Here is a 19,136-nt window from a genome sequence, read left to right on the forward strand (position 1 = left end):
TACAAATTATTTCAAATAAAATTATTGAAAATTATTAGGATAAAATTCTATTACTCTATAATGGAATGTATTCCTGTTTATCGTACCAATCAGATTTAAACATTGGGTCCCATGAATTATTACTTGAACTATATTCATCCAAAGACTGTACATATAGAGGACAGCTCTGGTAAGTGATTGCAGGATTATGAGAAACATATATTAAAACATTCAATCATAACAAAGGAAGCATCAAATTCTTCCTAATGCAGATTGAATCACATTTGTCAAACAAATTCTCATGAATGAGATACACTATAGCATAAAAGAATGCATATTTATTATACAGAAAAATGTAACAGAGGGAAAATATTATATATTCAAATGATAAGATTAGATTGGTTTTTGCCATATGGTTATATATTTTTTAAAAAGATTTTTGATGGATAATTCACAAAGTTAGTATCATGGTTTATAGCATAAAACATATCTTAAATTAAAAATGGCACCACTATAAAGACTGATTAATTACTGGCATGTGGCCATTTTCAAATCTTTGGTTGTAGATGCATAGTTTTCTTTTATTTTTGATGAAAACTTGTGATAATATTAGGAATAGTTTGTTAACTCCATTATTTAATTTAGTATAAGGTTTGCATGTATACTGTCAGGCTTGGTTTTTTAAATAAATTAAAAAATAAACCCCACAAGTAGCAAAACATAGTTTCCCTATTATTTATCAGATTACCAGGCTATTGAAAGGAAACTGAAATGAAATTAGCTTCCTTTTCCTAGAGCTAATAGAAAAATTTTCATAGAGAATATTGTGTTGAGAAGGGATGCTTGAGTTAGTCATTTTGGAGATTAAGCAGTTATAATATCTCAGAGTATAAATCTGATGGCTAGTGTTAGAAACGAATTGGCAAAGTTCATTAATAGTGGAGAAGGCAAGAGGTTTGGAAATCAAAGTCATGGTGTTGGATGGGACATTAAAATAGAATCATCCATTTTGGGAAGGCAGGGGATGGAAATAAAAATGTTTGTGATCTATTGCCAAAAAACAAATAACTGAGAAATGGTTGGAAGTTTTGACAAATAGATAACATGAGTCTATCAGATGTGCAACAATGAATAATTAATTAAAATTTGTACTTTACTTTCTTAATATAAAAATCAATGCCATCCTATGCATTTTCTTACATGTTTTCAATGATGCTCATGCTATCAATTTACATAGCAACATTTGTTTTCTTAGATAATAGGAAGATTAACTTTGTTTGTTCCCTGTTTTAAGGTTAAAAATAAATTTGCACAAGGCTCAAAATCAAGAAAGTATCTGGGAAAAACATTTGAGTCTTGATATAAAGGTTGTGGTTTCAAATTTTCAAAACTCTTACAGATACCAGAACACCAGATGACAAAGCAACTGTGTAAGGAATTAGAAATGCTCTAGTCCCAACTGTCGCATTGTATGCTTGGTGCCATCTTTGAGGAACTACGTCATAACATCGGTAGGCTAGAGGATTCCAAGGATGGTATGACAGCATTATAGATAGATGAATATTTAAAGAAAAATACAGGTTATAAAGGTATTTGGGGAGCTTTGGGGGTGTACGTGATGATGGTAAAGTGACCAACAACATTTTGGGACTCCCTCAATAAAGACGTTGCCCAAATCATTAGCGATTTCTCAACAAGCAAGTATAAACTCATATAACTGTGTTCTCTGAAAATGAACAATGATGCAAATAGTGGAGGCTGTAATAAGATATGATTTTAACACAAAATTGTTTTAAATTTGTATTTTGTTTATTGAAACAGTTTAGTTGGGCAATGACCCATAGAGACACATGTGCTAGTTTGATCCTATCTCATTCACTCTTCATAATGACACTCTATTCATCAGCGTTTTCCTTTTAAAGAGGAGAGTTAAAATGAGACAAAGAGGTTTACTGTATTGCCTTCAGTTACAAACCTAGTAAATGGTGGATTCAGGATTCTTTCTTAACAGTACAGCTTACTTTCTCCTTAGGCCACGGTGATCTATTACAAGGTTGATGAATTAAGTGAAGTTATCTTTGTGTTTAAGATTTATAAATGACATAACAGAAATCTTCCTGAAGCATGAATGTGGTATCTCAATAATATTGTACTTTATCTCACAACAATCCACTATCATTTTAGCCTAAAGGCAAAAGATAATTTATGTAACTAGCCATATATAGACACTTTATGCAGGAAATTAAAAGTGTTATCTTTGATAGGTCACATTTTAATGTAATTATATTGAATAATGCTTTTGGCAAAAGGTATACTACAGTGATCTCCCTTTTGTTGTTGATTTTTAATCACTGATAAGAATTTAAGTAAATATTTTAAGAGGGATTGTAAGTGGTTGGGGCTTTATACTTGTTTATTTTTACACGGTTTCTTTTAGGACAGACTATATTAAGCATATTTTGGCTTCTCTCTTGAAAAGAATCAGCCTTATCCTTAAGCCAACTTCTACAGAAAATTCCTTTATGCTTTGTCACCATATAAGATTTTGATTCACATTGTAATACAGATAATATAGCTTTCTAAATAAGTTAATTTAGACTCCATGGCTCAAATACTTAGATTTCCCCTGTGTACATTAAAGCAGTCTCATCGCCAATTAACTATGTCAATGTAAAAGGTGGTACTGATATAAATTGTCTTGGTTAGTGTATTTATTTAACTAAAATTATCAAGCACTTGTTACATAACAGGAGCTATGATAACTGCTATAACCATAAAGATAAATAATTCATGTGTCTATTCCCAACTAAGGGATTACAATCTAGTGAAGGTGGCCAAAATACAGTCATGTGTCACTTAATGATAGGAATGTATTGTGAGAAATGTGTAGTTAGGTGATTCTGTCTTTTTGCAAACATGGCAAAACCTACCACACACTTAGGTTATGTGGTATAACCTTTTGCTCCTAGGATACAAACCTGTAACTGCATGTTACTGTACTGAATACTGTAAGCAAGTATAATACAATGGTATTAGTGTGTCTAAACATCTCTAAACACAGAAAGGTACAGTAAAAATACAGTATAAAAGATGAAAAATTGTACATCTGCATAGAGCACTTACCCCAAAGAAGCTTTCGGGACTGGAAGTTGTTCTGCGTGAGTCAGTAAGTGGCAAGTGAATGTGAAGATCTAGGACATTACACTATTGTTGATTTTATAAACACTATAAACTTTGGCTACAAGAAATGTATTAATCTTTATTGCTAATTTAACCTTACTTTACTGTAACATTTTTACCTTCTAGACTTTTACACTTTTTTAACTTTTTAACTCTTTCATAATAACGCTTAGCTTAAAACACAATCGGACAGCTGTACAAAAAATATTTTATTTTTCTATATCCTATTCTATTAACTTTTTTTCTTTTTACACTTTTTTGTTTAAAACTAAGAGACAGACATACATATTAGCCTGGGCCTGCACAGGGTCACGATCATCAAGATCACTGTTTTACACCTCCACATCTTGTCCCACTGAAAGATCTTCAGGTCAATAACATGCATGGAACTGTCATCTTCTGTGATAACAATGCCTTCTTCTGCAATACCTCCTAAAGGGCCTACCTGAGGCTATTTTACAGTTACTGTTTTTTTCTCAAAAGTAGAAGGAATACACTGTAAAATAATGTTAGTTTTTAGTATATTACAGTAAATACATCTACCAGTAATGTACTCATTTATTATCATCTGGTATTATATATCATATATAATCGTGCGTTACTTTCTTACAACTTGCAGTGCTGTAGGTTTGCTTACATCAGCATCACCAGAAACATGGGAGTAATGCCTTGCCTTAAAGCATTACAATGGCTACAATGTTACTAAGTGAAAGTTTTTCAGCTTCATTATAATAAGATCCCTGTCACATATGCCATGCATTATTGAGTTAAACGTCATTATAAAGAGTGTGACTGTACATAATACTGCGTCTGGAATTGATGGGTTCTTGGCCTCGCTGACTTCAAGAAGGAAGCCACAGACCCTCGAGGTGAGTGTTAGAGTGCATAAACATAGTGTGTCTGGAGTTTCTTTCTTCTGGTAGGTTCATGGTCTGGCTGACTTCAGGAGTGATGCTGCAGACCTTTGCCATGAGTGTTACAGCTCATAAAGGTGACATGCGCCCAAACAGTGAGCAGCAGCAAGATTTACTGCAAAGAGCAAAAGAACAAACCTTCCATGGAAGGTGACCCCAGCAGGTTGCCCCTGCTGGCTCGGGCAGCCTGCTTTTATTCCCTTATCTGACGCCATCCACATCCTGCTGATTGGTCCATTTTACAGAGAGCTAATTGGTCCGTTTTACAGAGAGTTGACTGGTCGTTTTGACAAGGTGCTGACTGGTGCATTTACAAACCTTTAGTTAGACACAAAGTGCTGACTGGTGCAGTTACAATCCTTTAGCTAGACACAAAAGTCCTCCAAGCCTCCAGTAGATTAGCCAGACACAGAGCCCTCATTGGTGCATTTACAAATCTTTAGCCAGACACAGAGTGCTGATTGGTGTGTTTACAGACCTTTAGCTAGACAAAGAATGCTGATTGGTGTCGACTGGTGTCTTTACAATCCTTTAGCGAGACACAAAATTTCCCCAAGTCCTCACGCTTCCCAGAAGCCCAGCCTCTCACTGGCACCCACCGGAGTACTTTGCGGCACCTAGCCTGGGCACTCCAGCAGCCCAGATAGAGCTCCTCCAGCGATGAAGCCCGGGAGGTGCAGGCCTCGCCTAATGCGGGGTGCCTATCCGGCGCTCACCCGGAACCCGCGCTGGCCCCGAGCGCATGCGCAGCCAGAGTTCCCGCCCACGCCTGTCCCTCCCCGCCCGCACGCCTCCCCGCCCGCAGGCCTCTGGCCTTGGCCAGCCCCAGCTCAGTACGGTGGCTGGCTAAAGGGCTCCTCCAGCGCGGCCAGAGCGGAGGCGGAGGCTGAGGAGGCGCCTAGAGCAGGCGAGGGCTGCCAGCACGTTGTCACCGCTCAGTACCACGTAATACAGATTTGAATCAAGTGTTCTGGGAGATCCAAAGATAGGAAAGCCAATTTTCTGTTGATTTTAGGCAGAGTAGAGAGAGTCCTGTAAGACTGGACCCAAACAAAGAGGGAGTGCTGCCCAAGCATCCCAAAGAGTGGCAGAGTCACAGCATGATTGGAAGACTTAGCGTGATTTTTGGTGAGAATTTGAATCTATTATGACTCGAACATTAAGTGACATAGTTAAGTTTGAATTGTATATTCAGTCCTGTATTTGCCAGTTACCTCAGATAACTGATGATGAAAGAAGAGGAGGATAAGAAATGAATGCTGCAATGATTTTAAAAACTATATGAGCATATTCTGAACTTTATTTCTTTCAAATATAAATATTCTTTCCTACTATGTGATCGAAGTGAGTGTAGAGACCTTAAATATTTGGTAGAGGGTGTTTTCAATCATTTTTATGAGTTAAATATATAATTTAACAGTGTGAATATTACTATACTTAAGATTTCAAAATGAGCGCCCTATAAATGGAAGTTAAAAAAATGTGAAATAGCCTTTCCTGATTAAAATATATATATATATATATTCCTGGAAGTTTTATACTAATACAAGTATTTAATTATTACCATGCACAAAATATTGTCCTTTTATGAATATCTGAAAGCATTAAGATAGGTAACAATTTTACTAGTGTATATTCTTTTGTATTTTGTCTCATATGTGCTTTGCATTTATGGATATACAATAAAGACATTTTGATTCTTAATTATTGTTTATCATAAATAATAATGAGAAATGTGTAAGATAGAGTTTTGGAATATGAGAATTCACACATCATTACAAATCTACATAATTTTTAAAATTTTTATGCATGACTAGAATGATTAAAATATATGTGGAGACTCTAATTACACCAAAATACATAATTTGAAAATTATTTAAATCGAAACAAGATAAAGAGGGAAAGTAATTGGAATATTATAATGACTTTTAGCTAATATACAAGTTTTAGGAAAAGTAATGACCCAAGTTAAGTTTTAGTCTCAGTTATAAATAGCACAGTGACAGTTAAAGAAGGAAAGTTTTATTGTACATTTATTGTATTATATAGTATTTACAACTATAAAGCACAACATTTGACTTCTAAGTCCTATAAATTATAGAATTATGACATACTCCAAAGTACATGTAAATACCCTATAACTAATAATAAATATTAACAAAGTATAAAACTTAACTTTCCTTTTTTACCATACATTTTAGTGTAGAATAATTTCAAATAATTACAAACACAAAAATCAGTAAAACTATCTGGGCTATTTAAACTTTATTATCTGATCTTCTACACACCTAACAAAATAAGCAATAGGGAAAGGATTCCCTATTTAATAAATGTTGATGAGAGAAATGTCTAGCCATAAGCCAAAAATTGAAACTAGACCCCTTCCTTACTCCTTATACAAAAATTAACTCAAGATGGATTAAAGACATAAAGGTAAAACTCAAAACTATAAAAACCCTAGAAAAAAATCTACACAATACCATTGAGGACAGAGCAAGGGCAAATATTTCATGATAAAAACATCGGAAGTAATTGCAACAAAGCAAAAATTGACAAATGCGATCTAATTAAACCAAAAAGCTTCTACACAGCAAAAGAAACTGTCACCAGAGTGAAGAGACAACCTACATAATGGGAGAAAACTTTTGCAATCTATCCATCTGACAAAGGTCTAACATTCAGAACCTATAAGGAATATAAACAAATTTACAAGAAAAAACAAACGACTCCATTAAAAAGTGGTCAAAGGACATTAACAGACACTTCTCAAAAGACGACATTTATGCGGCCCACAAACATGAAAAAAATCTCAACATCACTGATCATTAGAGAAATACAAATCAAAACCACAATGATATACCTTCTCACGGCAGTCAGAATGGCAATTACTAAAACCTCAAAAGAAACAACAGATGTTAGCAAGGCTGCAGAGAAACAACTCTTTTACACTGTTGGTGGGAATGTAAATTAGTTCAACCATGTGGAAGACAGTGTAGTGATTCCTCAGATACCTACAACCAGAAATACCATTTGACCCAGCAAGCCTATTACTAGGTACATACCCAAAGGAATGTAAATCATTCTATTATAAAGATGCACGTATGCATATGTTCATTTTCAGCACTTTCACAATAGCAAAGACATGGAATAAACCTAAATGCCCATCAATGATAGACTAGATAAAGGAAATGTGGTACGTATACACCATGGAATACTATGAAGTCATAAAAAGGAACAAGGTCATGTCCTTGGCAGGGAGATGGATAGAGCAGGAAGCCATTATCCTCAGCAAACTAAGGCAGGAACAGAAAACCAAACACCACATGTCCTCAACGAGAACATGTGGACCCAGGGGGAACAATACACACTGGGGCCTGTCGGGGGTGCTGGAGGAGGGAGACCATCAGGAGAAATAGCTAAAGCATGAGGGGCTTAATATCTAGGTGACGAATCACCATGGCACAAGTTTACCTGTGTAACAAATCTGCATGTCCTGCACATGTATCCCAGAACCTAAAATTAAATTCAGTTAAAGTAAAAGAAAAAGAAATATAGTACAGAATGCTCAATTAAGACTTTTTTTTTTTTTTTTTTTTGAGACAGAGTCTGGCTCTGCCGCCCAGGCTGGAGTGCAGTGGCCGGATCTCAGCTCACTGCAAGCTCCGCCTCCCGGGTTTACGTCATTCTCCTGCCTCAGCCTCCCGAGTAGCTGGGACTACAGGCGCCGCCACCTCGCCCGGCTAGTTTTTTTTTTGTATTTTTTAGTAGAGACGGGGTTTCACCCTGTTAGCCAGCATGGTCTCGATCTCCTGACCTCGTGATCCACCTGTCTCGGCCTCCCAAAGTGCTGGGATTACAGGCTTGAGCCACCGCGCCCGGCCTCAATTAAGACTTTTAAAGTTATTTTCAGGTTGGGCACGGTGGCTCACTCCTGTAATCCCAGCACTTTGGAAGGCTAAGGCAGGTGGATCACAAGGTCAGGAGATCGAGACCATCCTGGCTAACATGGTGTAACTCCGCCTCTATTAAAAATATATATATATACAAAAAATTAGCCAGGCATGGTGGTGGGCACCTGTAGTCCCCAGGTACTCTGGAGGCTGAGGCAGGAAAATGACGTGAACCTGGGAGATGAAACTTGCAATGAGCTGAGATCGCGCCACTGCACTCCATTCTGGGTGACAAAGCGAGACTCCATCTCAAATAATAATAATAATTATTATTATTATAATTAAAATAAAATAAAATAAAAATATTTTCAGTTATAAAAATGCTCATCTCTCAATCTCTGTGTAGGTACTTTACAATATTTTCTATTATTTTAAGATTTCAAACATGATTCTGGGGTGGTCCTAGACTGTTTTGTACACAAATAGAATATTTTCAGATAAAACGAACCTGAAATACTAGTAAACTTGCTTCTGATTTGCTGCTTGCCTCTTCATCGCTGTGCAATATCAGGACTTTGCTGTTAATACCAGCTGCATTATTCCCTTCACTTACAGTTAATCTTCTAATTTATCTTTAATTTTTCTGTTGTGTCTCTTTCATTTTTAAGTTTTAATTCTTTCTCCTACCACCTTTCTTGTTTTTCCATGCCTGGATCATAGGACTAGACTTCCCTGCCCCACAAAAGTCATTATCAGTATGTATTTTATTTTAAGCAAGCCCATGTCCTCAAAGGATTCCCTTGTATCCTGCTAAGCAGGTAAATGCTTGGCTCCCTGAGTTCTGAAAATCACGGGGGTAGGAGACTGGAGGTGTTACTGTCCAGAATGCAGTCCTTAATCCGAAACCCTGGCTTTTGTGATGCACTTTCCCTCTGCACTCGCAGGAGTCTTATGCCACTAAACTGGATGGGGCTCTTTGATTATTTCCCCCTGTGGGCTGCAAGACTCTTAATTCCTTTTTTATTTTTATTATTTTATTTATCTATCTATCTATTTATTTATTTATTTATTTATTTGTTTATGTATTTATTTATTTTTGAGACGGAGTCTCGCTCTGTGGCTCAGGCTGGAGTGAGTGGCGCCATCTCTGCTCACTGCAAGCTCCGCCTCCCGGGTTCCCGCCATTCTCCTGCCTCAGCCTCCTGAGTAGCTGGGACCACAGGCGCCCTCCCCTACCCGCGGCTAATTTTTTGTATTTTTCGTAGAAATGGGATTTAACCCTGCCAGCCAGATGGTCTGGATCTCCTGACCTCATGATCCGCCCGCCTCGGCCTCCCAAAGTGCTGGGATTACAGGCGTGAGCCACCGCGCCCGGCCCCCCCCCCCTTTTTTTTTTAAATAAACATTCCATCTGGATAAATCCCATTAAATAACAAAATTAGTTTTAAAAAAGTGTTTTCTTAAATTAAATATGAAGTATACAATTTTTTCTGTCGGTTTTCTAACTCTAATGAAATCTCCTTTTAGCTATTCTTTCTTTTTCTGCTTAATAGTAATTGAGATCTTACGAAAGTGAATCACGAGTGCCAGATAAGTTTTCAATAGTATCTCTGCACACATTTTTATTTTTGTTGTTGTTATTGCTCAGAATCATCAGAATCACTATTTGCAACGTTCCCTTTCCCAGTAGTTCAGAGCAGCTCATTCTCTAACTTGTAACACTTGTTACAACCTCTCTTTAACTGCTTCCTACTGGTATTAGCAGAGTGGACCAAGCCTCTTCTTTGATAAGTCTTAGCAAATGGCTTAACTCTTGGCAAATTTATTTTCAGAATTGTACAACTTCCAAAAAAAAGCCAAAGTAGATACCGTTCTTTTATTTTGTCCAGTGAGAGAATAAGAGCTTTAAGCTTCTACTTTCAGAAAGGAGAAACAGGATAACCAGTGAGCCTGCTGTACTTCAGTCTCTTGAAATGGGTATGTGACTGTATTGCGTGGTGATGTGTAACCCTAGAAGCCAAATTGGTCTGTAAATTCCCCACTCCTAAAGCCCAGCTGGAGATCTGGACCAGTGGTACACGTCTGAGGTGAGAATATCATTCAATAAGCTTTCCAGGCGTCACTGGAAGCTTTAATGAGAAAACCTCTATTCATAACTTGGCTTAAATCTCACTTTTGGGAACACAGTTTTAGAAAATAAAAATTTTAAAACTGTACAGTTACTAAGTAATGGATGGATGGATTGAGAACATAGTTTAGTCATGGGCTATGAGTAAATCAAAATGTAAAATGACAGAATCAGTGATTTCGAAATGTTATGAAAGGATAAGCTGTATAGAATACCAGCAAGGGAAAAAGATTTCAAAGATGAGGGAATGACCGGAAGCAGGAAACAAAAATGGATGATTGAATCTCAATAATGAAGCAACACTATTGTAAACATTCAAAAACAGCTTTCAGTGATATTCCTCAAATGTGCAGCATTCAACTTTCATGGCCCTGAGATAGGCCACAATATTCACAGTATGATTTTAATTTCTGCTTCTTGTCACCTTCTGAATTGCTCTTTGGCTACCCCAGCCCCTACAGGTGCATTTTCTTAAACTATCCTGAGTTGGTGCCTGGCTCATTGAATTAAGTGAGAATACTGTGACAAAAGTTTCTGGGTTATGGGCAACAGTAGGGTCAGCCTGAACACATGCACATAACTGAGATACGTGTATGTAATAGTTACACGTGTGGTTTTTTCCTATTATCTTACTATAAGTTGCTCTGCTTGGTGAGAAATTTAAAGCGAAAGATAAATTATTTGTTCCCAGAGGAGGAAATATTCTAGAATATTAGAATCCTAATATTCTAATTTTATGTCTCCCATGAAGTATATTTCTTTCTTTGTCTTATAGGTACTTTATTGTCTTTAATTATAAGATCTTTAAATATGGTAGGGATGATTATATATTTTAAGAAACCTTACAAGTATGTTTTAATTATGAAAATTATTACAAAAAATTACATAAAAATTATCTCAAATATCTTTAAAGTTTTCTCTGTCTGGTTACATTGAAGTTATGCCTGAAGTACCAAAAAATTTAGAATTCAAGCAGATCCCCTGGAAAAGGTACTTAGGTTCCCCGTGAGGCAGACTAATTTGAGCAACAGCAACTTTGGAAAGGCAGTCACTGCATTTCTCTTTGACCCCTGAGCCAGGCACTGAGTCCTGCCTGTGGCTATATTATAGAACACTTATGGAGGATAGAATAAGAAAAGGCAATACCGCATATTTCAGAGTTTAGTTTGTTCTTATTAGACAAGCTTCCTGTCCTCTCCAACTACCAGCTGGAATTTTCCTCTAAAATTGTAAATTCTGGATGAACAAATCACTTTTATTTACATGTTAAATTCTTATGAAATGCATATATATACGTATTAGCTATGCATCAAATAATCTGCTATTTTATAAAGCTGGAAAATCACCTGCTTAAAATGAGAGAAGAGTAGGAGGAATGGGATATGCATTTTTAAAGCAGATTGAATTACACTGATATCATAATTTGACAGAATAAGCTTAATCACTAAGGAAAATTATTTTCTTTTTGGAAAATTTCATCGGGCAATGCTTATCATCTATTTTCCTTGTTAAATGATTGTAGCAGATCTATAAATAGGGACATATCCTCCCACTAGTGCCAACTATGCTTTATTTTTATGAGACGTTGAAATATTTTCTTCATGTCAGCTTTTATTTGATTTTTACTTTTCCTAAGAAAATAGTGTAAAAGTGTAAGTTAAATTAAAAAGATAGACCTAAAGATAGAAAATGTAGCATTATTTCAAAACTTCATGTGGTTTCATATATTTAGTGTTTCGAAACTGTGAGTTAAGGATTCACCTTACTACCTAAATTACTGTATGGAATGCTATACAGTATAAATTTAAAAAAAATAAATGAAATTCTAAATTTTACTAGACTTATCTCAAATAGTCTGTTGCACACAATTTACAAAAGCCTGAAGTGATTTCAAGAGTATTTTGAAATATGTAATGTATTTTTAAATTTCTGACTTAATTAGCTGAAGTGAGAAAAATAAAATAGAAATATTAGTAAGTAGTTTAAAAATATCTCTCCAAATAAAATATTTTAAGATTTCAAATTATCTTAACTATTTCACATAGATCAAATATACTAAACGTTAGTTTGAAGAGCCTGCAATATATTTCTTGCCTCTTATCCATAACCTAGTCTGTGATCTTTAAATGTAAAAGTGCCATAGTTGAACATGTATATATTTCACTCACTGTGATCAATATTTGTATAAATTGCCATGTAGTGGAGGTTATCACTATCAGATACAGTGGACAAGATGTTGGAATGAACTAGACTGGCAATGAGATGCTCCATTTTAGTTACTGGTATCAATATATTAATTACAGAATTAATCAATACCTTCATTATACATGCATACATGCATATATACTTAGATTTCTGGCACATATATGCCACATAGCTAAAGGAATTACCCAGAAAAATTTAGAATCAAAACTTGTCTTTACCAAAGTCATAAAGCAACAAAATGACTTATTTATTTATAATGTAAAAACAAAATAAAGTAAAAACTTGTTTGCTATGCTTATGCTAGTTACCAGATAAATACTATCATAATTTATATCTTACATTTATGTTGAAACGTATGTCAGAAGAAACTAAGTTTACCATGGCATTAAAAAAAATTCAAAATGCAATTCTAATGTTTTAGAAACAAACAAATGGAACAATATGGATACCCTTTATTAACACTTTTAAAACGATAAAAAACATAACATCTACATGGCACTAGCTCTGCTTTGAAGTATGTAGTAAAATGCGTTCATTCAATTTTTAAGGTATGTGTATGTGTATATATATGTAAATATATATACACACACACATATATATATGTGGTAATTATGCTCTTTCCTGTATAGGCGGAAAAGTTTGAAGAAAATGTATCATTTACTGTGCATAGAATAGTCATTTCTATAGTATTTCCACTAAATGTTATTCTAGAACTTTTCTTAAAACGTAGAATAACACAGGGTACAATTTATCATGAAGATTCTATACCTTTTATAAAGAGTTATATTTTTCATATGCCATGGACAATGATGTATGAATATTATTAAACATATCCCATTGCCTGCAATAACCTCTCACTGCAAACATAGAGCAAGTTTTTTGTTTGCGTGATCAGCTCGTGGACGGCATGCCCTATTCCTTCGAGTATAACTAAGAGCAAAGTAAATAAGTTCATTTACCTAATGAAAAGCTGAGACAAGAGGGGGAAGAAGGTACGGCTAGCATTGCCTAAAAGAATGTTGGGAGAATAAAGAGTGAGACTCTCCAGAGCAGCTGCTAGGTGTAGGTAATTGGAAAATAAAGAAAAGGGTATTTGAACTGTTACTGAGAAAAATGAATTGAACTACTTTTTTTCTTTTTTTTAATTCTTATTATACTTTAAGTTCTAGGGTACATGTGCATAACGTGCAAGTTTGTTACATATGTATACTTGTGGCATGTTGGTGTGCTGCACCCATCAACTCATCAGCACCCATCAACTCGTCATTTACATCAGGTATAACTCCCAATGCAATCCCTCCCCCCTCCCCCCTCCCCATGATAGGCCCCGGTGTGTGATGTTCCCCTTCCCGAGTCCAAGTGATCTCATTGTTCAGTTCCCACCTATGAGTGAGAACACGTGGTGTTTGGTTTTCTGTTCTTGTGATAGTTTGCTGAGAATGATGGTTTCCAGCTGCATCCATGTCCCTACAAAGGACACAAACTCATCCTTTTTTATGGCTGCATAGTATTCCATGGTGTATATGTGCTACATTTTCTTACTCCAATCTGTCACTGATGGACATTTGGGTTGGTTCCAAGTCTTTGCTATTGTGAATAGTGCTGCAATAAACATACATGTGCATGTGTCTTCATAGCAGCATGATTTATAATCCTTTGGGTATATACCCAGTAATGGGATGCTGGGTCAAATGGTATTTCTAGTTCTAGATCCTTGAGGAATCGCCACACTGTTTTCCACAATGGTTGAACTAGTTTACAGTCCCACCAACAGTGTAAAAGTGTTCCTATTTCTCCACATCCTCTCCAGCACTTGTTGTTTCCTGACTTTTTAATGATTGCCATTCTAACTGGTGTGAGATGGTATCTCATTGTGGTTTTGATTTGCATTTCTCTGATGGCAAGTGATGATGAGCATTTTTTCATGTGTCTGTTGGCTGTATGAATGTCATCTTTTGAGAAATGTCTGTTGATATCCTTTGCCCACTTTTTGATGGGGTTGTTTTTTTCTTGTAAATTTGTTTGAGTTCTTTGTAGGTTCTGGATATTAGCCCTTTGTCAGGTGAGTAGATTGCAAAAATTTTCTCCCATTCTGTAGGTTGCCTGTTCACTCTGATGGTAGTTTCTTTTGCTGTGCAGAAGCTCTTTAGTTTAATGAGATCCCATTTGTCAATTTTGGCTTTTGTTGCCATTGCTTTTGGTGTTTTAGACATGAAGTCCTTGCCCATGCCTATGTCCTGAATGGTATTACCTAGGTTTTCTTCTAGGGTTTTTATGGTATTGGGTCTAACATTTAAGTCTCTAATCCATCTTGAATTAATTTTCGTATAAGGAGTAAGGAAAGGATCCAGTTTCAGCTGGCAGGGGATCTCCGCTCACTGCAAGCTCCACCTCCCGGTTCCGGCCATTCTCCTGCCTCAGTCTCTGGAGCAGCTGGGACTACAGGCGCCCACTACCGCGCCTGACCAGCTTTTTGTATTTTTAGTAGAGATGGGGTTTCACCGTGTTAGCCAAGATGGTCTGGATCTCCTGACCTGGTGATCCGCCCGCCTCAGCCGCCCAAAGTGCTGGGATTACAGGCATGAGCCACCGCGCCTGGCTAGAATTGAACTACTTTTAACGGCTTTCAACTAATACAATAAAGAAATGTTTTAAATTGCATTTGCTACCAGCTTTCTTTAAAAAATATTAATCAGCTCTACCCCAAGACTGGAAACAGTGGTAATTTTTTTTGTTGTTGTTTTCTATTCAGCTAAAATGTTCCCTTTAAAATCTAAATATATGGGAAAAATCAGTGCTTTTACTGTCTCATAATGTTTTCAAGTGTATAAAACCAGCTTTCACGTTTTTCACATCCCAACTGCTCCAGTGTAGTTTTCCTTCTCCTATTTAACATCTCTGTTTCCTGAGACTCCCTCTATATGCTAGGATTTTCACATCCCTCTTCATCCTTTTCTCCCCATGTGAAAGTATTCCATTCTAGTATGACTGAGACCCTCTGAAATATCCATAACTGGAAGTAATTCTCCAAATATCACCAAACAACCCTTCACAGGCTCATTCTGTCTTTACTAGGATATTCTGTACTAATATAATCTGATGATAACATCAGCAGACAACAGCAGAGCAAACTCTATCTCATAAGAGGCTAGGGGTCAATTAGAATCCACATCTTTTATATAAACTGCTGTCAAACAAAATGTACTCTATCCCATTTAATTACATTTTTAATTTATATGCAAAGACTTTACAGTAGTTCGTGTTAAATCATTTAAATTACCAAAATGCTATTTTATAATTCAAGATATTTGGAAAATGAGCCATCAATTCTCCTTGTGTCATCTGCCACTTCTATTATATTAGACAAGTGTTATGTTTGAAGATAAATTTTCCATTCTCTTCATATTACCGGGTTATTTAACGGCACCACAATTCATACAATTGTCTAATTCCACACTATATTGTAAAGGCACAATCTGGTTATAAGGATATCACCCACTTCAAGTCATTTGATAGAGGAGCTGAGTGAATTGAAATGCATAAAATCTTCTGGATGAGGAGATTTAATAAACAATATACTAAACATTTGATTTCCCCTTGGTAATATGAGCATACTAATATGAGGGGTTTTTTTTTGTTTTTGGTTTTGGTTTTTTTTTGTAATTTGGATGCAGTGATTTTTAACATTTAAATGAAGGAAAAATACTTAAGAAGATAGCTATAAAGCAGCAATAATGAAAGACTCCCTTATATCAGTTCAGAATCAAATGCCATAAATATAATTTTGTTGTAGATCAAAGTCATAGAGAAGAGAAGCCAGAGTGAATCCTCATGCATAGGAGAAGCTAATCTTTAACAATGCAGTAGTTCAATTTACTGAGACAAAAGTTCTCTTTAAGAGATATGCTGGCATAACTGACTATATGATGAAAATCCATAATGGCCTACACTATTTTACACTGTTAAAACACAGTTCCCTTAAATATTTTCTCTATACACATTGAGTGTCATTTCAGATGGTGTTATGTTTGTTTCAACTATCAAATATAATATACAATACTCATAAAAAGTAAGAGAGTCTGTTACATGTTCTCCATTTCCTCCCATCCTTATGTTCTCCTTTCCTTTGTGAAGTCCCATTTTTTCTGTTACTATATTTTTACCTTTTAAGTAATCTGTTTTGCCTTTTTTTTTTTTCTTTTTTTTTTTGATGGAGTTTCACTCTTTTCACCTAGGCTAGATTGCAGTGGCAGGATCTCGGCTCACTGCAACCTCTCCCTCCCGGGTTCAAGCAATTCTCCTGACTCAGCCCCCTGAGTAGCTGGGATTACAGGTGCCCGCCACCACGCCTGACTAATATTTTGTATTTTTAGTAGAGATGGGTTTTGCCATGTTGGGCTGGCTGGTCTCAAAATCCTGACCTTGTGATCCGCCCATCTCGGCCTCCCAAAGTGCTGGGATTACAGGCGTGAGACACTGCGCCCTGCCAGCCATTCCTTAAGGGAATTTGCTAACAACAAATTCTCTCAGTTTTCTTTCATTTGAGATTATCTTTATGTGGTTTTCACTTCTGAAGAATACTTTAGCTGGATATAAAATTCATGATTTGCAAATACTTTCAGTAACTACTACAAAAATGTTATGCTGCTTCCTTCTAGCCTCTACGGTTTCAGATGAAAAAATCGTAGTTATTCACCTTGGTCTTTCCTCAGAAAATAGTGCTTCATTTCTGTCGGGCTCCTTGTAAGTTTTCTTTTTGTCATTAGTTTTCAGGAATGTAATTATGTGTTTTGAAGTAGATTCTTTTTGTCATTAGTTTTCAGGAATGTAATTATGTGTTTTGAAGTGGATTCTTTTTGTCATTAGTTTTCCGGAATGTAATTATGTGTTTTGAAGTGGATTTATTTGGTTCCATCCTGTCTGGGGTTTGCTAGACTTATGTAACCTAGTTTAGATCTTTTACCAAATTTGGGAAGTTTTATCTATTTTCTCTTCTGTCGTTTTTACTCCACTATTGACTGAGTTCATTCAATGAAGATGTTTATTTAAGTTATTGCATTTTCAATTTTGTATAAACATTAGTTTTTTTATATCTTGTATTTCCTTTCTGACATTTTATTTTTTTCTTAAAGCATTAAGAACTAGTCATTTAAACAAAATTATATTATTTCCTCTTAAACCACAAGATATATATTGAGTTTATTTAATTTTATCTCAGATATATGTGATGAACATTGTTGAAATTTGCTGAGCTTTTTTTAGCCTAATTTATGACTATTTTATATTATTTCTATGTACATAAGAAAAACCTGTATTATCTAAGTCATGAGTGAGAACTCTCTTTTTATCAAAAAGGCAAACTTGCAAATTGTGTTAGTTACTTCTCTCACAGCATTGCTAATATTTAATTTTATCCTATCAACAATCAAGTGATGTACATAGAAAATTCTTATGTTATAGACTATTTTCTCTGTAGTTATATTAATTTTCTTTTCTTTGGATTTTATATTTTATAAAAATCTACATTTATATAAGATTCTAATATTTAATTTTTTTAATATTGTTAACTTTCATCTGGTGCACATATATTTGAAAGAGTTACATCTTTGTGACAAATTAAAACTTTCAATATTTAATACTATTCAGTAACACACTTAATTTATAATTTTAATATTTTTCTTTCAGTATATTTTATTCTTACCAATATAGCTACACTGTTGCACTACTGTTAGTTACTATCTTATGCGTAATTTTTTTCTATTAGTGTTATTTTCAATCTTTAGGAGTCCTTATACTTTACATGTTTCTGTTATAAACAGTACATACCTGGATTTTATATTTTAGCCAGTGTTTTGTCTATTAAGTTTAATTTGTGGTATGTTTGGTCATTTCTACCCTAATTAATTTTCAGGTTGTCCCACTTTTTAAATAGTTCTTAAAAGTGTTCTCATATGTTATTAAAATTGAATGCTATTGTCTTGTCTTCCATAATTAGACAATAACTTTAGCTCACCTTTTTATTACTTGGTCCCCTACTCTCCAAACCTTATCTGATAATATCTTGCTTTAAAATTTGAGGTTGCACTCTCTCCCTCTTTCTCTTTCTCTCCCTCTCTCCCTCCCCTTTCATTTTAGTAGTTTCATAAGCAACAAAATTTTGCTATTATATGTAACTATTTTACATACAGCAGTCTTCCCTTATTCATGGTTTAATTTTACTCATTTCAGTCACCCTTGGTCAACAGCCACCTGAAAATAGGTATAGGAAGATAATTTAGAAGACAGAGAAAGAAGTACTACATTTACATAACCTTCAGTATAGTATATTCTTATAATTATTTTATTTCTAATTTGTTATTGTTAATCTCTTATTCTGCTGAGTTTATAAATTAAATTTTATTCTGCTGAATTTATAAGTTAAACTTTATGTATGTATAGAAAAAAACCTTAATAATATGTAGGGTTCAGTACTACCCATGGTTTCAGACATCCAGTGGGAGTCTCAGAATGTATCTCCTGCGGATAATGGGAAAGTACTCTATCTCATGTCACACCTTGAATGTCAACTCTCCTCCACTTCAAACATGTGATAAAGCCTGCTTCAAAATATGATTTTTTGGGAGTGAAATATTATGAGATTTAGTATGCCAAAAATACTTTGATAATTCTCTTATATTTGAATTACTGTAATCAGATTGTACTTCATATGTACTTGTTCTTTATTTGATGAAATACATTATTTGATTGATTTACATGCAATATTACCATTGAAAAATTAGATCTCAATATCATCTTTGTTTCTTTTTAAATGCATATGCTTTGTATGTTTTCTACTATGTA

This window comes from Macaca fascicularis, chromosome 2 (genome assembly GCF_037993035.2).
Source record: "Macaca fascicularis isolate 582-1 chromosome 2, T2T-MFA8v1.1".
NCBI classification, from domain to species: Eukaryota; Metazoa; Chordata; class Mammalia; order Primates; family Cercopithecidae; genus Macaca; species Macaca fascicularis.